Source organism: Puma concolor, chromosome E4, assembly GCF_028749965.1.
Source record: "Puma concolor isolate L17-30 chromosome E4, mPumCon1.1.hap2, whole genome shotgun sequence".
Classification (NCBI taxonomy): domain Eukaryota; kingdom Metazoa; phylum Chordata; class Mammalia; order Carnivora; family Felidae; genus Puma; species Puma concolor.
In genome coordinates this window covers 47,337,675-47,357,556 of record NC_141683.1, presented here as the reverse complement: position 1 = coordinate 47,357,556, position 19,882 = coordinate 47,337,675, and the positions used below count along the sequence as shown (strand labels likewise).

The window sequence follows — 19,882 nt, the reverse complement described above, 5'->3', positions numbered from 1 at the left end:
TACAGTCCAAGTAAGAAAGAATAGATGGCAGATTGGGCTTTGTGGTAATAAAATAGTTTAGTTATTCACTGCAACTTTCTTTAGTGGAAATTTGTTCAAAGAAGAAAAAAGAACGCCATTTCTCCACGAAGTCCAAGTAGAGATGGGCTGAAAGCCTACAGACGGACCACATGATCATTCTAAGTCCCCTCTGATACTGTGACATGTCTTAGATGAAGTTCTAACTCATACTTTTACATGACCAGCTTTATGAGTGACATTTTGTTTTGTTTCAGAGTTCTTGAATATAGACTGCCCCAAACTCTTCACCTAGGTGCTTGAACTCACCATTTGCATTTCATCTTCAGTGTGGCAAAGGCTTATAATTTTTCAGGGACTCCTTGCAATAAAGGCCTCCAAGAGGAAAAATTTAATTTGTGTTCTGGTTAAGCCCCCAGTAAGGAGTAGATACAAATTAGTTGAGAATGAGCTTTTGGAAAAATAGGGCTGAAGGGCTTCCTTAGTAGGCTTTAGGAGATGACAGAAGAGGAAAGAGCACTGAAGCAGAGTGGACAAAGAGGGGATAGGACACTAAAGAGAAACTTCACCTCCTTCCTCAAGTTTGCTGGGGCCAACCCTATAATGAGGAGCTATGGCAGGTCATTACAGAAAGTGGGCTACCATTTCAAATTGGTTTTACACAATACCCTACCTGCACAGAGTATCAACCAAGAATGAGGATAAATTCCAGCCCACATTTTCTTACCAAACCCTTCATTTTTGGAAGTGATCCCAGTAAAGGCAGAGAGATGTGTCTGTGAACATGGACTTCCTGTCCTTCGCAGCTCAGGAAGCCACCACTTCTCCATTCCCATCCATTTTTGTGCTGAAGTCATTCCCATATTTTTCTACATCGCTCCTCTCTGGGGAAGGTACAGAAATCTCATAAACTGTGGCCATTCCTAGGGGCCAGGCTGTTTATTTCCTCTTCTTTCAGATAGGTCCAAGCCCTGACCCTCTGAGCAAAGACATTCCTAAGACAAGACCACTGCTTTTCTCTTCCTCTAATATTGCTCTCAACTTATACTAGAACCTTTTCCATATCCTGCACACTATTATTAAAGGATGTTCTGTTACCAATTGGTCTGGAAGAATTTTCCTGGAGTTTAAATCTTCTAAGGGAATGTATATTGAAAGGTTGCATAAGTAGCAACACAAATCACATTTATCTGGAGTGGTTCTGCAAAATGCAGGTCCTGAACCCTGGCTCAAACCTACTAAATCAAAATCTACCTTGTCAAAAACACTCCAAGTGATTCCCAGTACACTGGGGTTTAGCAACTACTGTTCTATGGCAGCTGCATTACAGCCCTATATGGATGCTCTACTGTGTCCCAAGTTAGCGGGAAGGAACCTCAGCTTTTCACACCCATGCAGTGGCCTAAACAGCTTTATTTATTAGGTCAATCAAGTAGATTGGTCAGGAATTTTGCCTCAAACAAAAAGGTTGAGATTTTCCTCTGAAATTATTTTTAGAGAGAGGTTGGAGTAAAGGGAGGATGGTTATCATCTCATCTCCACATGGATGGAACACCCTTCTAGTAGGCATTTGAAAATGTAGGTGGGGAGGGCACATTGTTGACTGGTGGGTGCTACAGGCACTTGGTGTTCAAGGGCCAAAGATGCTACACACCTTGCCTTTAGTGGCCCTCCCACACAGCAAAGAATTGAGCCAACAATACCCCAGGTTGAGAATCCTTCAGCTTTGACTCCCCTATGATGCTGAATGCATGTGTTTGATACTTGCCATAGAAGCCTCCCTTCATGCTATACATTGAATAGAGTGTATATATTTCTATGTTGTTGAACAGTATATATAAAATTCTCAGCACCGTGCTCGTTTTATTATAGGTAGCTCTAGGAGTTTCAGACTTTTATTATTTGATCAATGAAAATGAGTGGTTGAGGATTAATTAATCAGATTGACTTTCCTTTGGGCTTGCTGACTTGAATACAATTCAGAGTTTAAAAAAAAAAAAGAAAGGAGGCTGATATAATCTATTGTTAACTTACAAGGTCTGTGTCAAATCTTTTGGTTACCCCAAGAAAATCCAGTATCGGGGCACCTGGCTGGCTCAGTTGGAGGAACACATAACTCTTGATCTCAGGGTCATGAGTTTGAGCCCCATCTTGGGTGTAGAGATTATTTAAAAATAATATCTTTTTTTTAAAAAGTCCAAAGTCCAGTATCTGTTAGACCACAATTCATCATCTTATTGCCTTCAGTAACAACATTAGAGTATTCAATGGCTTATACAGAATTGTTCTGAAAGTTGGGAAAATAGAGTGCACCAATATTTGGCCTTAGCTTTCACTGCTGTTAATGGTAGTTTCTAAGATAAATTGAGCTTTCTATAAAAATAAATCCAGTGTTAGGAATCATAATTCATACCAGACCCAGAAAAAAAAGATCCTTGCAGAAAAAACACGGTTGAAATGGTATTCTTGCCAGAAGCCATATACCATTCTGAAATTTATTTCCTTTTTAGTGGAAGAAAGGACTTCAAAGCCATAAGTATACACATATGCTACAAGTATGTCTAAAATCTAAATGTAGGAACCTCTGAACCAACTTCCACATGATATTATTAGCAATTCTATAATTTATACTATGAGATAATATCGAAATGAGGAGATGTAGAGATTGAGAGATGACTTAAGTTACCTAAGTAAAGAATAGTGAGGTTTGGAAGAGAGAAAATTCTACAATACCAGTGTCATCCATAACTCCTCATCACCTTTAGGATAAAATAGAAGTTTCTTTACATGTCCTGCAAGTCCCTTCCTGATGTTACTCTTTGAAAACTAACAAATCAGTATATATTTTGAGTAGTCGTTTCCAAAGCAAAGAAAAGCGTGTGGAGGTACAATATAAAAAAGAAAAACACTGCTTCTAGCTAGAGAGGGCAGAGGTGATGTTCTAGTGTCCACTTTGCCACCAACTGTGTTCAAGTTCCTTTTTGTCATCTGTGAAACTGTGGGAGAGGCCAGGTGACAGCTGAAATCAGCAGCGGTCTAACAGTTTATCAATTCGCTTAGAATTTCTACTTTATCATCAGCATTGCGAAGCATGCCACGAGGCTTATGACTGGTCTGTTTCACATCTTATTCTTTCTTTATGAACTGTGTCATGGATTAACATAAACTTGAGAAGCAATTGCTAATCGTTTGAACACTGATATCCTTTTAAAGTGTTAAAAGGACCTTCTGGTAGTGAAAGGCAAGCATGAAACTCATGCTTTTATTTACTGTATTGAAATGTACAAGTTTTTTTAAACTCCAAATTTAGTACTTGGCCCATCTGTTTCCTTTAACACTCCTTTGAGAATGATCCTTTAAATTTCAATGAGTTGCAAAAAGATTGTTTTGGTAATATATCATACTGAAGCAATTCAAGTTCGCACTAATTCTAAATCTAATGAAACCCTCCTTGTAGCCATTCATCAGGGGATATTTTCACATTTTTGGTGTCTTTCATAGTGATATTAAGAATTTTTTAGTATGAGAGTTCTCCCAGAGGTTTTTCAAAATAAGTAGTTTCTAAATAGGCTTTTCAAAGAATCCAATAAAAGCAAAGATAGTATGGTGGCAGCTGCTTAGAAAAGAAAAAGAAAAAAAACCCTCATTATTGGTCTATAAAGATTTCAAGAAGCCCACACTGCTTAAATAATATTTTTAAATAAGTATTAAGGTTTCAATACAATAATACAAATTAGTAGACTATAAAATACACAAATATAAAGTGACTGGCCCAAGATATGTAATCACTATTTTACCACAAACTTCTGCAAATTTCATCCCAAACAATCCAGTCCCAGAAATCAAGTTTAATCCCAAGAAGATACATTTTTATGCATTTCTAACATCTGAATTCTGCCAGAAACCAGTGTCTTGGGACTCTCCTCGTGGCTTTCTGCTTGACATCTCCCCAGCCTGGCTCCCCTCCCACCTAGCATCATCCTCCTGTGTTCACAAAGGAGCCCCAGGGCGCTGCTTACCACATGCGGAGGCACCCAGGCAAGATTCTGAGACTTGAGCAGTGACATTCCAATTAACTGTACACATTGTCAAGGCAGTGATGATGGAATTTTCAAGTATGTGGCAGAGTTGTGTTCTGATGGAAAAAGAAAGAGACTGATTTCAAGTGTAATAATTAGGATTTTCACTCTTTTGGGGAAAAAGCATTAGTCAGAACGTCACTGTCATTCACATACTGCAGGACCCAGAGAAGTCTGTGTCCTATAAGAGTGATGGAGAATGGATGTCCCTATAGAACTGTCTCCCATATTGCTAAGGGGACTTCTAGCTGGCCTGCTAGGCTCAAGAAAACTGGGAAGCCTATCTGGATTTATAGTAGAGGACAGGAAAGCAAAACAGATGAGGAACAGATAAAAGGTGATGGATTCAAGACAGCCTGAGTGAACCGAGTTCATGGGACAGATTTTAGCAGGAGAGAGACTTAGGGGAAAAATCTGAAGACTTTCACTATGCTAAGGATGAGATCTCTTCCAGAACTTTTTGGGGGACATTGCAATACACTTGATCTTAGCCAAAAGGTCGAGAAACTATGGGGATAACACTGCAACAAGCATTTAGTTTCTCTTTAATTAACTTTCATTGCATGATTGATATCTTTTTGAATGTGGCACCATCTGCCAGGGATCTATTAGTCCCTCAGGCATAATTGGAAGTCACCCTTTCCAAGATGAGGACCTGATCATGTCAACTTAACTCCTGAAAGTCCTCTAAAAGTTCCTAATCACTGTGCTTAGCACTGCATGATCTGGCCCCTACCTTGGTTCAGTCACATCTCCTGCCATCAACCAAAATCTGTACTCCAGCCACTTATGAAATGGACCAATCCCAAAATGTACTGCTGTAATACTGTACCTTATAATAAGAAATATATACTTGGTCTTTCTTGCATTCCTAGGACAAAGCTCCTAAAGCCATTAAAGTTTCTTAAATGTTGAGAGAGGAAAAGATTCTCATATTATGTTAATGAGATGACTTTTATTACCCTAAGGATTGGGGCTGGTTCCCAGGGGAACCAACCCTGTGAACAGAAGGTTGGAATTTTCACTTCCTCCTTTGAGGAGAGGAGAGGACCTAAAGGTTGAGCCAATCACCAACGGCCAATGATTTAATCAGTCGTGCCTATGTAATGATGCCTCCATAAAAATCCGAAAGGATGGATGTCAGAAGCTTCTGGGTTGGTGATCACTTGGAGATGTGGGGAGAGTTGCTTGCTTAGAGATTACAGAAGTTCTGCATGCTTTCCCACCTACCTAGCCCCATGTGAGGCATCTCTTCCATTTGGCTGTTCCTCATGTGTATCCTTTTATTATAAACCGGTGGTCTAGTAAGTAGAATGTTTCTCTGAGTTCTGGGAGCCACTTTAGCATATTAATCAAACCCTAAGAGGGCTTATAGGAGCCTCTGATCTTTAGCCAGTTGGTTAGAAGCACAGGTAACAACCTGACTTTGTCACTGGTGTCTAAAGTGATGAGGCAGTCTTTGGGACTAAGTCCTTAGGATCTGATGCTATCTCCGGGTAGATAGTGGCAGAACTGAGTTGAATTGGAGGACACCCAGCTGGTGTCAGAGGATCACTTGGTGAAAAACACACACACACATTGTGATCTCATAGATCTTCAGACCTTCACACTCACTTTTGCTCCCTCAGCTTGAAACACATTCATATCCCATTCATCCACCTATCCACCAAGTATTTGTTGAGCACCTATTATGTGTTAAGTACCATTCTAGATACTGAGTGACCAAAATAGTGAACAACAACAACAACAAAGCAATGAACAAACCACACAAGAAGCTGCTACCTACATGGGTTGCATATTCCCTTGGGTGATCCTCATGCCATTCAAAACATCCTCCGATATCAACAAAATGCGGTGTGTGGACTTTGTTTGAATCTTTAAAAAAAATCACAAGACACCTGAAATTTGAATCTGACTGGATATTTGAAAATATTAAGAAATTATTATTGATTTTTAGGTGAGATAATACTATTATAGTCATGGTTTTTAAATAAAACAAGAGTCTTTATCCTTTAGAGATAACACACTAAAATATTTACAGACACAATAACATAAGGTCTGGAATTAGATTCAAAATAGTCCATTGAGGGGTTGGGGGTAGTGAGGAGAGTGCAGATGAAACAAAACTGTCTTTTGTAGATAATTGTTGAATCATCCCTCTACGTTTGTATATGCTTGAAAATTTCTATCATACGAAGTTTAAAAAAAGGAAGAAACCAAAGTAAAGATGTATTGGGCTTCCTGCCCCCTACAAGTCTTCCCTGGGACTCCAATCCCAACTCTACTTCCTGAAAGCCAAGGGCTGCTCTTGCTCTCATAGCCATTTGGCTCCCCTTATCTTCACAGCATTTCATGACTGTCACTTCATGTATCATTCCCATGAGACTGTTAGCCACTTGAAGGCAGGGATCGTCTGTGTCTTTCTAACCATTCTTTCATCAGCTCCAGCTATAATGCCTGGCAGAAAAATAGACACTAGGCATCATCTCTGCAAATGAAAAGTCAAGACTATAATAATCAGATTTTAACGAAGGTGGCATTGGTTTTAAGGGAACAGAAACTTGTTTTCTGTACTATAGAAAATTATATGGCAAATGCAATCTTATTCACTCAACACGTATTTACTGAGTCCTCCTATGTGTAAAAGATCCTGTGCTGGGGACCATAAACTCCCTAATAACAATTGTCTTCCTTCCTTGGAGTATCCATGAAAGACTGGGGGAAGATGCAGGGGTGCCCGTGCACATGTGCGCGCGCGCGCGCGCGCACGCACGCACGCACGCACACACACACACACACATACAATTAGTTATTTTCTCATTGTTGGTCCCTTCAGTATCTAGTTGAGGCTAACAGACAAAGTTAGTATCCCTGTAGCAGCACCTAGCATCTCTGTTCATTTGCTTTATGTACTGTTTTGATGAGCAAATAAAATTCCTTGTCATTTAAAATGGTAGCCATTAGGGGCACCTGGGTGGCTCAGTCGGTTAAGTGTCCGACTTTAGTTCAGGTCATCATCTCGTGGTTCATGGGCTCAAGCCCCGCATCAAGCTCTGTGCTGATGGCTCAGAGCCTGGAGTCTGCTTCAGATTCTGTGTCTCCTTCTTTCTTTGTCCCTCCCTCACTTGCACTCTGTCTCTCTCTCTCTCTCAAAAATAAGTAAGCATTAAAAAAATATTTTTTAATGGTAGTTTTTTTTTTTAATTGTCAAAAAAAAAAAAAAAAAAGATGGTGTGCCTGGGTGGCTCAGTTAAGCATCAGATTTAGGCTTAGGTCATGATATCACAGTTTGTGGGTTCAAGCCCCACATCGTGCTCTGTGCTGATAGCTCAGAGCCTGGAGCCTGCTTCGGATTCTGTGTCTCCCTCTCTCTCTGCCTCTCCCCCATTGTGCTCTGTCTCTCTGTCTCCCTCTCTAAAAAATAAATAAACTTTAAAAGTTAAAAATAAAATGGAATGGTAGCTAGCCCTCCTTAATAAAAATTAAGTTAGCTGAAAATAAACACAACTTTGGCTTTTCCTCTGAGGTTTATTTTCTTCCTAAAATAATTAAAAGACAAAATACATACGCAAATTATTTATCCTACTAATAATATGAAATTTGCTAAGTCCTACAGGTTTCAGTAAGTAGTGAGTGATACGAATCTCTGATACCCAACTTCTCCCAATTCCAAATTAAGTACAAATAATAAAATCAATGTCATGATAAGGTAAGATGGATAATACACTCTAGTTTTGAGATATTCCTCTCTTCTAGAGAGATTACTTGCCTCATTTGGAGTAAAACTACATCATCTGCTAAGAAAAATTCACATGAAATAGAGTACTTTCAAAGAGTATACATTTAACTAACTCACTTTACTCTTCTACTATATCTTTGTACTTAACTTTGTTAAGTGCTTGACATGTGTCAACGTTTCAAAACCTGGGGCACCTAGGTGGCCCAGTCGGTTAGGCATCAGTGCTGACAGCATGGAGCTGGCTTGGGATTCTCTCTTTCTCACTCTCTGCCCCTCCCCTGCTCATGCTCTCTGTCTCTCTCAAAATGAATAAACATTAAAAAATATTTCAAAATCTGTGATAATCTTGCTCAATGATGGCACAGTCTGACAGCCAGAGATATCCTTAATACAATTAACTCCATCAATTCCAAGATGAAATATACTTTGAAAGAACTATTAACAATGCTCTTGTAACAAACAAAATGTTAGAAAACAGAAACCAGGATCACTACTGCAAATTCTTTAATACACCCGTACTAAGTAGGGCCAACTATCATGATCTTCACCATCATGGGATCACACAGGGCATGCACCTAAAGAAACTGACCACATTTTATTTGAATGAACAAGTGAATGAATCTCATTGGTTTGGAGTAATGAGGCAGTGTCATATATTAAAAGTCTATGTTATAGAGGAATATACATACATATATTTATTATTCTAAGAATATACTAAAGCTAAAAATTATATCTTGACAAAAGATTTTGGAGAAACTCCTTTACTAATAGCCAAAATATTATTTTGACCAAGCATCTGAATATAAATAATATTTGAAAATATTCAAGTATGTGTTTAAAATATTTAAGCATAGTAACTTTTAGTAGTAAGTTTCATTATCTGTAAAGAACAATTTTATTAAACCAAGTGAAATTCCTACCTATTCCTCACTTTCAATGTTCTCTAGTATGGGAGACAGCACCCAGTTGCTGACACCAGAAACCTGGTTTGAACCCTCTTTTGGACTCTCCCTTTCTGCTAGTCTCATCCACCTGATTACCAAAGTGCACTGTGCCTATGATCTAGTTTTTCCTCTTGTCTGCCTGAGAAAGTCCCACTTTCCCTCACAATTCACAATTCTGTACAGCCTAACCTGACTTCCCCAGGCAGATTTAGATATTCCTAACATCTCTTATAATCCTCAATCATATTTCTATTACAGTATATTCTTAATCTTATTATTGGAACCCAACCTCCCTTCCCAATGGGATGGATCACAGCCAATTCAGGCTAGGTAAGACTGATGGGGCAAACCAATATCCACAAGAGGGAGCCATAAATCAGGACTCAGAGATCAGAAATTAGCCCTAGAATCAAGGGATCAGGTTAAAATAGTACCTGGAAGACAAAGCTGAGATGTAGGAAGGAGAGGACAGAATTAAGAACAGGTTAGTAAAAGGAAGAGGGTCCAGAAAGATTGCCACATACATTGGTGGGTCAGGGAATGCCATTTACCTGAGAGAGTTTTGGTATATGGGGAATATTAAGCTGTCTAACAGAACCAAGTCAAAGCAATCATCAGGAATGTTCCATTTATGTGCCAGATGAATGGTAAGCTATTGAGAGTGCAGTGGTCTAAATTCCTCTCCCAGGTAAGTGGAAAACAGGGCTTCGGTTCAGCTGAGATTCCAAAGCTGGAGGACGTGAAAGAGTCTGGGGGTGAGCTGGTTGTTACAGGGTGAGAGTAGAAGGCAACTGAATCTATGGCTCAGGACCCAAGAAAAGGGTAGAAAAAGTCAAGGAGACTACCAAGCACTCATCCGTTTATTCAGTAAATATACATTCAGTGCCTAATGTGTGCCAAGTTCTGTGTCAGTGTCTTAGTCAACTCGAGCTACCACAACAAAATACGATAGATGGGGTAGCTTAAGCAACAGGAATTTATTTCTCCCAGTTCTGGAGACCAGAAGTCCAAGATCAAAGTACAGCAGGGTTGATGTCTGGTGAGAGCTTTCTCCCTGGATGGCAAATGTCCACCTTCTCACTGTATCTTCACAGGGCCTCTCCCCAGTGTGTGCAGGTGGAGAGAGTGAAAGCAAGCTCTCTATGCTGTCTTTTCATACGGGCACTAATTCCATCATGAAGGCCCCATCCTCTGACCTCATCTAAACCCATTTATCTCCCAAAGCTCCCATCTCCAACTACCATCACGTTGGGAGTTAGGGCTTCAACATGTGAGTTGTGGGAACACAATTCAGTCCATGGCAGCCTGAGTGCTTTGATGTTTACGGTGGAGCAGATCCTTTACAAGTGCAAGCAACAGAATGTTGCAGAGAGGAAAAACTCAGAGGTTGTTTTTATTTATTTTTAATGTTTATTTATTTTTGAGAGAGAGACAGACAGAGCATGAATAGGGGAGGGGCAGAGCAAGAGGGATACACAGAATCCAAAACAGGCTCCAGGCTCTGAGCTGTCAGCACAGAGCCCGACTCAGGGCTCAAACCCATGAACCATGAGATCATGACCTGAGCCAAAGTCAGACGTTCAAACCGACTAAGCCACCCAGGTGCCCTCTAATTCAGAGGTTTTTGAGGAGAACGTATTTACAGTAGTGAGTTCATTATCTACAAAGAAAGATTTTATTCAACCAAGTGAAATACCTACCTATTCCTGAGTTTCAATGTTCTCCAGTATGGCAAAGACAACCATACTGTCTGACACCAGACCCTTCTGGCTGGCACCAGAAACCTGGCTTGAACTTTCTTTTGGACTCTCCCTTTCTCCTAGCCTCATCATCTGATTACCAAAGTTTTAAGGAGAACGTATTTCATGGGTTGCTAACGTAGTCGTCAACTTTAAGGAAATGGTAGAAGATAAGAATGAGACCCAAACCAGGGTCAGAAGCAAAGAGTCTGTGAAACAATAAGAGCCAGGGAAGTTCAGGACAGCAGCCTGGGAAGATGTGCAGAGGTAACAGCATATGGGGTGGGGAGGTTTGAAGGGTAGGGTTCCTTGTGGTTGCTGAACCCAAAGGGAAGGCCAGTGAGGTGTTGAACTTGTTCAGAAATGAGAGAGAAGGGGTCTTAGATGCAAGTTCCTCTTCAGGCTGTAGCAAGCACTGGAGCAGTTAATATTTGTTGAGTAACTTAATGAATATGACTGTCCTGCTTTTAAAATTGATTTAAATTAGTCTGACTCATAAAGAGTACTTTTTTAAACAAATAATTCTTGTAAACTTCTGTCCCAGCTGTCCAGTTTAGAGATAATCTAGCTCCTTTTCTTCTTTCTAGGACCTTTTTCTGCCTCCTGTCTTTTCTGACTCTCCCTGAACATAAAGAGAGTTTTGAATCTTATAAACCAATGAAGAGAAAGGGGGTGAAGCTGAGCAATCAAGTTGGATAGTTTGGAGGAAGTCACAGCAAAAGACTTGATGCAGAAACACTCATTGTTTGTGATTTTCATTTGGCTATGTAATCCTGGCATCTGTATCATGGTCATAGCTGAAATTCACTAGCCCTCCTTCCATGTTACCAGTGCAGAAAGTACCCAAGTGGCTTACAGTTCACAACTGAATAAATGCTATTTGCGTTCCTGTTGAAGCCTTGATAGGATATTATGTAACAGAGGAAGAAGCCTACAGGGACAGCAAGGCCACTTGATGCTTTGCAGCACGTATTGTCTTCCCACTCATTGCCTTGCCAACGTGGGTGTGTGCACGTGGTCCTTCCCGGAGCCACTTCCACTGGGCTCCTGGAACCGCTGCCACTGTCATTGGCTGTGTTGCTGGGAATCTGTCAGCTAGATTCTCCTCACTCCTGGGGGGGGGAATAGCATGAGGAAGTTCAGCCAGGGTCAAGGAGGCTTGTTTTCTCTTCCTCATCAATGGATTTACTCTATAAACTGATTTGTCCTGTCAAATCAAAGGAAATCCTCTTTGTTTTTCACACTTGAGCTTCCCTAACGTAAGCACTATCTAAGGAGTCGTGATTAAGTCGCAAACTTATTTCAAACATGCACGTTGCATTTGTTTTTTCCTGGAATGATGATGAGATCAAGGCCTGTGTCTGTGAAGCAGTTTGTGAGAAATTTCTGGAAGTATAAGGTGTTTGTCAGGATTGATGGTGGTGGTTTGAAGTTATTTTACCCCTTTGTGGTTCTGTTATTCTCCAAGGATTTTAACCCCATTTCCTGAAACCCACACAAAAAGGCTTCAATGATAAAACTTTCCAAATGGCAAAATGTTACAAAGGCTTAGTGCAAGATCTAGCCTGTGTCTGGTAATATTCAATTCCTCAAATGTTGAGGATATTAAAAATGAGCCTTCCTAAAGTTGCAGTAAGCCTTTCTATATTTCTTCAGACAATTGAAAGGACACCATATGTTAAGTGCTAAAATATTAGATCTCAAATAAGCTATGATCAGAAAAATAGTGTCTAAAAGAAAAAACTAGCCACAGAAATCATAAAGTTTTTAAATAATAGGGTGAAAATGGCCTTAAAGATCAATGAAATAGTCATTAGACTCCTGTCACTTTGTAGCTGAGGGGAAGCTAAGGCCACTCAGATGACACGATTTGTACATGGTGACAAAACTCAGGGGTGGAGAAATGGCAAAATACAGGTCTTGTATTCCCCGTGGTCCAAGGCTGTGCTATAGAAAATTTTAATCCTCGGCACATTCTCCTGCTCCAAACTGCACATGTAAGAATACATGTTTTGTATTAAAATTCCAAACTACTATGAAAATTGAAGGCTATGTCTCCACGTATTTCCTCAAACATTTCCAAACAGATTTTTTTTTGTTTTTGCATTGCATTTGGACTCTATTCTTAATTCAAAAGCTTACATAAAAGCAAGTCTTTGGCATTTTTTTTAAAGATGGAGATTTCCTTTGTGTCTTAGACCTTAGAGCTTCCTCAGACCTTATTTCTTCATCTTAGCTAGTTTGATTTTCCTTTTTTAAACTCCTTTATTTTCATTTAATGAAAAATGTGTGCTTCATTTTCTAAAAAAGTGTGCTTATCACTTACCTCCTTGCCACTTGTCTTATTTAGTCATTATTTGAAATCATTGTCTTATTTAGTCATAAAAGTCCAAATACAATTTAACATGTAGCAAAAAAAAAAGAGGTACAATTGGAAAAATGACAGTTTTGCTAAATTAAGCAGTATTTCTTAGAAGATCATAGAGAAATGAATTCTCTGTGAGCTATACACATGTTAGCACTGAATAATAAGCACCACCTTCTTGGGGCACCTGGGTGGCTTAGTTGGTTGAGTGTCTGATTTCGGCTCAGGTCATGATCTCGCAGTCTGTGAGTTTGAGCCCCGCATCAGGCTCTGTGCTGACAGCTCGGAGCCTGGAGCCTGCTTCGGATTCTGTGTCTCCCTCTCTCTCTGCCCTTCCCCCGCTCACGCTCTGTCTCTCTCTCTCTGTCAAAAATAAATAAACATTAAAAAAAATTAAAAATAAAAGCACCACCTCCTCTAAATGCTACCATCAAGGTATCAAATCCCAGTGTCCTTTGTCTAAGGTCAGGTATGGTTATCCCCTTGGAGATTTGAAGATAACAGACATATATCAATTAAATTAGAAAGATGAAAGATCATTAGAGTGAAGATTTTATTTCTCCAGGCTGACTGCAGTTCTAAAGAATGAATATTAAATGAAAATTAGTAAAGAATTTTAATTCAAATCTATTGAGTGTTCTTGAGGAGTTCATCAAAAATAACTACTGACATGTCATTATCCAACAAGTTCAAAGTACTTCCTACTTGGTAAAAGAAGACACTTCATGTTCTGTATAATCATGCTGTCATAAGAATAATAAAAAAAATCTTTGATTTGACAGAAAGTATTTTTCTCCTACAGGAATTAAAAAGAGGGGAAAACCCAAGTTGTTGAGTGCAAAAATAATTGTTGTAGTAATCAGTGTTCAATTTGGCTATAAGCAATATTGATATATGTTTTATGTCCAAAGAAGGCAGTATCATTGGAATTGCTATAATGGATGAATAATTATTTTGCAATATAACCATGTATTTTACCAAAATACCTTCCTTATGCAACAGAAAATTGAGCAAGTTTAAAAACAGTGACTCATGACCACCTGCTACTTCTAAAAACCCAGTGATATGCATAGCTATTATACAGAGGCTAGTAATCTCTTTTTAGAGATCTAGATCTCTCTTTTTATTCTCTACCTTTGTCAGCCAACTCACTTTATGGCTATTAAGTCCACAAAGCTTCTGAATCCTCTCCAGCTCATCTCATAACAAAAGTTGACCACCTGACATGCAGGCCTGGTTTTGTGAAAATACATTAATCCCACCCTAAGACTATGATAACCTGAGTCAACAGTGAACACATTAGTGAAATACAATTGCTGGTTTATGGAATTATTCCAGTTAGCCACTGAGCATGAGGCATCTCCTAGTTCTTCCATTGTTTAAAGATTCATTCAATTTGTCATTAAGCTGAGTGGACATAAAGGATGAAGCAATGAAATCATGAGTTGATCTAGCCACTAAAATAACCCCCATCATTTTTTTAAAAACTTAATATTAACTCAATTTTTTATTTAATATGTCATATCTGGATGGAGACTTTGAGCTATAACAAGTAACGATTTTCAAAGTACAAAACTTACTGAAATGCTTTCTGTCAAACATTTTTATTGACCTCTGGAGCAGTCTAGAATCCTTGAAAGAAAATTAAAACCTCTAAGCAGGTAAAACAAATTCACACCACCAGTATTTCAATCAATGAAGAAACATCCTGCATGCATTTTTTCCAAAACAAAATTAAACTGAAGTCTAGGAGAGCTGATCTAGATGACACCCTAAAAAGTTTCTTGCCTTACCCCCCCAAATGATAGAGGGAAAACTGAGGTCTAACTAGGTGAAGCGTATAGAGGCTCATATGGCCTCAGTGGCTCAGTGGCTCATATGTAAATACACTGGAACTAGGTGGAAGGTCTCTCTGCTCTGTTCTTTCCATGCAGGACAGAGTTCACAATCATTCCTGTGCCTCCACTTGTAAGATCCTCTCTTCCTATCCTCTTGTTCCAAGTACCTAATCTATGTGTTATTCCGAAGAGTCTGAATTTCTCAGTTAACTATTAAGTTTGGGAACTAATCCCTTAAGCAACATGTGGTCTTTCAATTATGCCGTCATCCATGGCATATGAATAGATGCTCCCTAACAAAAGTTGTCTCTGATCAAACTGGTTTGGGTAACGCTAGGATAGACAAAGGTTTCTCCTCTGTAAAACTGTTTCAGGCCTTTAAAACATTGATGTGCTTCATGAACCTTTGGATGTGTGTATCCCAACTTTATTTGGTATGATTTTTTTCTTCGTTTTTGAAACAGCATATGTCATAGACACTATGACAAAATGAAACATAATATGGGAAACACTGTGACATAAGCTAATTCCTAATGAGCTTCGCTCAGATGTGTCTTTTTCAGAAATATAGATACTTCTTTGACAGTTATGAATGAAGTGATTATTTTGAAAATTTGCAAATGACATAATAGAAAATTAGACTGACCTCTATTTATGCTAGCCAAAGATAAGAAGATATCAGAGTATCTGCATTTTAAAATTGGCTTTTGGAAGACTATACAGGATTTAAGACGTGAAGAAACTATAATTTAACATGGCATTTCATGTATTGTGAATAGATACTCTTCCAGTTAACATCCAATGACTTCACATATGTATCTGCTTCCTTGTAAAGCTGATCCTAATAATAGAGGTGCCATCTACTGAGCACTGTGTGCCAGGCTGTGCTAAGTACTTCCATTGTTCACAACAGCCCTCTAAGTACAGCCCTTTTATCACTCAAACCAAAATGGTCTAGTTTTCAGGCCTATGCTACTCACCTCACTATGGCACTCCTTCCCCAGTCCATCCTAATTACCAAAGCTCCCATAATTCAAACATAAGCCTGCTTTTTCTTTTCATACCACAGTTCCAGAAAGTGCCAGGATGTAAGCCAGGATTCTCTATTTCAGAACCATTTCTTTCACCTTATGTGGGAAATATTGAGCTTCTTTAGAGTAGGCACTTTGATTTATGCAATAGATAATGATGCCGTAAGTTAAGCAGATAAACACAGGATGCAACCGAACTCATTCTAGTTCCATGGAGGCTCAGAACTCTGCATTGGCTAATGGTGGCCCCACTAGTTCACTGTCATTACTACCTCTTCCTTGAGTCTAGTGCTACTCAAAGTGTGGTCCGAGGACCCCTGCCATTCCCCCGAACTATTTGTAATGAGTCTGTGAAAAGGGGCTTGTTCCAGAAAGCAAATCAATTATCTCACTAGCATGCTATTTTGGGTTCAGCTGGCATTTGTTTTCAAAGCAAGAACTTCTTGAGAAAGTATCTTGCAGATTTACATTCTGGTGCAAGCTCTATGTAGGAGGCTGCTGAATAATCCTACCTGAAGAAGTTTTCAGATGACCGAGGGTTCCTGACTTTATGCCATAGGCAATTACAGTTAACCCTTGAACAACACCTGTTTGAACCGTGCACATCTATTTACATGTGGATTTATTTTGATAAATATAGTACAGTACTGTAAATGTATTTTCTCTTCCTTAAGATTTTCTTAATAACATTTTCTATTTTCTAGCTTACTTTATTGTAAGAAGGTAGTATATAATACATACAACATACAACATACAAAATACATGTTGACCAACTGCCTCTGTTAGCAGTTAAGTTTCAGGGATTTATACACAAGTTATACATGGATTTCTGACTGCATGGGGTCAACTACACGCCCTTAACCCCCTGTTGTTCAAGGGTCAGCTGTAATATTTTGCTTTACTACAGCAATTGCTGGCTTGAAAATTTGCTTAAGTTTCATGATTTCATATTAGGACAGTATTTCCAATATATTTATTACTGAATGTAGTTATTACTGATAGTATTTATTACAGAATATTTCTGCTTACCACTGTGTATTTCCAAAGAAGTATTAACAACACCACCAATACATTGTTCATTGTTAGGTACACAATCTTAAAGGAGAGTGTACTCTAAATAAAAATTAGTAGAAAGTCAAATAGAGAATATGAATTTTTATCATTTCATTGAGTGAGCGCCTATAGTTTTAATTTTCTTAAAAATTCAATCTAGGGGCTCCTGGGTGGCTCTGCCAGTTATGTGTCCGACTTCGGTTCAGGACATGATTGCACGGGTCATGAGTTCAAGCCCCCCGTTGGGCTTTACGCTGACAGTTCAGAGCCTGGAGCCTACTTTGAATTCTGTGTCTCCATCTCTCTGCCCCTCCTAACTCACTCTCTGTCTCTCTCTCTCTCTCTCAAAAATAAACATTTAAAAAATTAAAAAATAAAAATAAAACAAAATAAAAATTCAATCTAATTCTAAATACATCTATTTAGCACGGTGAAGATAGACAAAAACAATAAGAATGGACCTTTCTCAATGTGTTTCCACCAATTTTACCTAACATGTCTCTAGAAATATTTCCTCAATCAGTAGAGATGGGATATCACAAATTATGTTACTTTAGAGAGAAAAATCTTTTACCTAACATTCCATATAGCTTGGGTGAATTCATTGTTATGGCACATTTTCCTCACTTATTAAAAGAGACAAAAGAAACTTCTTTTATGTGCTCTCCATTCCTTTGAGAATTCTCTGCAGCAATTTTTAAACTCCCCAGCTGCCCACATAAAAGGCACAGTAGAGAACTAAGCAATCACCTAGCTACTTCAGACTTTACTGACTTTTACCTCAATTATCGGAAACTTCAGAAAAATTATCTTTTTAAATTATCTAAGCGATAGCCTCTATTTCTCCCATGAGCTCTGTAGTAATCTATACCTAGTTCCATAACCTTTAGAATGGAACCCCTCACTCGAGACTGCATTTCAAAGGTAATCTTAATGAGACTCTACCGCTGAGTACATCTTTCTAGTCTCTGATGAAGGAGAGCACTAAGTGTCATCCCTGAAGAGTTGTGACAATGTAAACATCAAATATTTATCCAGCATTTAGTCAGACAGACAGGCACAAATAAAAGTCATTAGAATGTCCTAAATCACAACCATGGACATAACAATAGAAACGTGAGGAGGAAAAAAAAAAAAAACTTGTCAGGAGCTCATGGCCATGTTCTCACAGGTGGAAGAGGAACACAGAGCGGATGTATTTCTCTTCATTTATCTTGAGCAAATGTTTGCTTTGGTCTATTTTTGCTTTCTCTCCCACTTCCTACTACACAAGTCACACTTGTTTAGCATCAGTCATGTCAATATTTAAGGGACTCATTTAGCGGCTGCATTGTCTCCACTTCCTGTAATCACTGAACACTAACGTGTAGCCGTTTTCCACTTTCAGAATAAGTTTAAAGCATAGTTATCCTCATCCTTACACCCTCTTCCCACAAGCAACCTCTACATTTCAAATCAAACAGCTTCCAATAATGGTTCATCGGTTCTGGAATTCTGCCTTGTCTATATTTCATACTGTGTGCTCCAAAGAAGCTGGAAAGGTATAAAATTAATCCATTAATTCAACCCTACTGACCTCCTGAATCAGAACTCTTCAGTGATAAACCCTGAGCATTTACATTTTCTTATACTTTTGATAATTTCCTTTCCTTATTTGGAACCCTTATTAATCAGATATTGAATATTCCAGATTGACTCTGGTTTTCTTATCATTTCTTTCCTATCGTCCCTTTTTTCTTTCTTTCTTTTTGTTCTCCTTTTCAGGATATGTTTCAATTTTATCTACCAACTTTTCCCGGTAATTTTTTTTAAGTTTATTTATTTGAGAGACAGAGAAAGAGAGAGAATGAGCGGGAAAGGGGCAGAGAGAGATGGAGAAAAAGAGAATCACAGGCAGGCTCCAAGCTGTGCATCAATGCAGAGCCCAGTGCAGGGCTCAAACTCACAAACTGTGAGATCATCACCTGAGCCAAAATCAAGAGTCAGATGCTTAACTGACTGAGCCACCCAGGCACGCCCAACTTTTCCTGTAATTTTTATTTTGCCATCATATTTTTAATATCCAAGATCAAGTTTATATTCTCTTCATTTTCCTTTATTCATTATGCCACTTCCTTTTCCTTTAAAAAATGCAACATTTCTTTTCTCTGTCTGCAAGGATATTCAAATTATAGTTCCCTTGAAGTTTTTTCATTCTCCTTGCATTATCTCCATTTCCTGAGGGTTTTTTTTTTTTCTTTATCGTGGGATCTCTCTTGAATATTAGAAGCTTCCTTTAAATATCTGGCGATCCTTGATTGTCTATGCATATTTAATATTGGGGCATTATAAAGCTGGCTGGAAGCCAGAGCTTGGAGTAAGCAAGCAAAATGCCTGGGACACAAAATGTAAGGCAGCGCACATACACTCCGAGTTGCACAAGTGCGATAGGCACACATTGCACATTACGAGGAGAGTCAGTGCTTCCTTAGGTGTCCCACTCTGGGCTTTCCCGAGGTTCAACTTACTGGAAGCTCCATATGCATGAGTGGGGCTTGGAGAGGTGTAGAGTGTGGGGGAGTTGTAGGGGACTCAATCAGTTGTGCTTCATGGGCTCCAAATGTCCGTATCTGGAGAAGGTTCTCCAGGGAAGGATCCTCAGCCTAAGGAAAAATGAGCCTGACTGCCACTCTGGAGCTGTCCTGGGGGAAAGGGGCCGAGGCTCACCATTCCTCAGGCAGATCAACACTCTCTTGTTTTCAGCTTAGTATTCCACCCTTCTTCTGCTGGGCCCCAAGCCCTAAACCTCTCTGGCTCAGTTTCTCCAGACAACAAACCTCTCCTGAGGGAGTGAGGGATACGTGATCATCTGACAGTGATGGGTGAGTACAGGAAGCCAGGATTCCTTAATACTCCTTGTCCAGACTTTTCAACAATCTCCCCTTCATCTTCCAGCCTTTACCTTCCATGCTCTCTTGTAGCCCATAATTCCTATAATAACTTTCATGTGCTTACACACACACATGTACTCTGGATACTTAGGTTCACCTTCCTCCTCTATAATGAGTTATTTGTCATTGCTCCAATCACTATCTAT

At 39.1% G+C, this 19,882-nt stretch overlaps 1 protein-coding gene across 1 annotated transcript in view; it reads right to left on the bottom strand.

Moving 5' to 3' along the window:
* The window catches only part of LOC147572642 (uncharacterized), a 319,037-nt gene that overhangs the window by 34,590 nt on the left and 264,565 nt on the right, over positions 1-19,882 (bottom strand). Inside the window, exons 4-5 of the mRNA XM_086694156.1 lie at positions 4,038-4,153; positions 751-902 (exon numbers count right to left, since the gene is read on the bottom strand). The gene's annotated coding sequence lies outside the window, so the exon portion shown is untranslated. The remainder of the gene's footprint in view (positions 1-750; positions 903-4,037; positions 4,154-19,882) is intronic.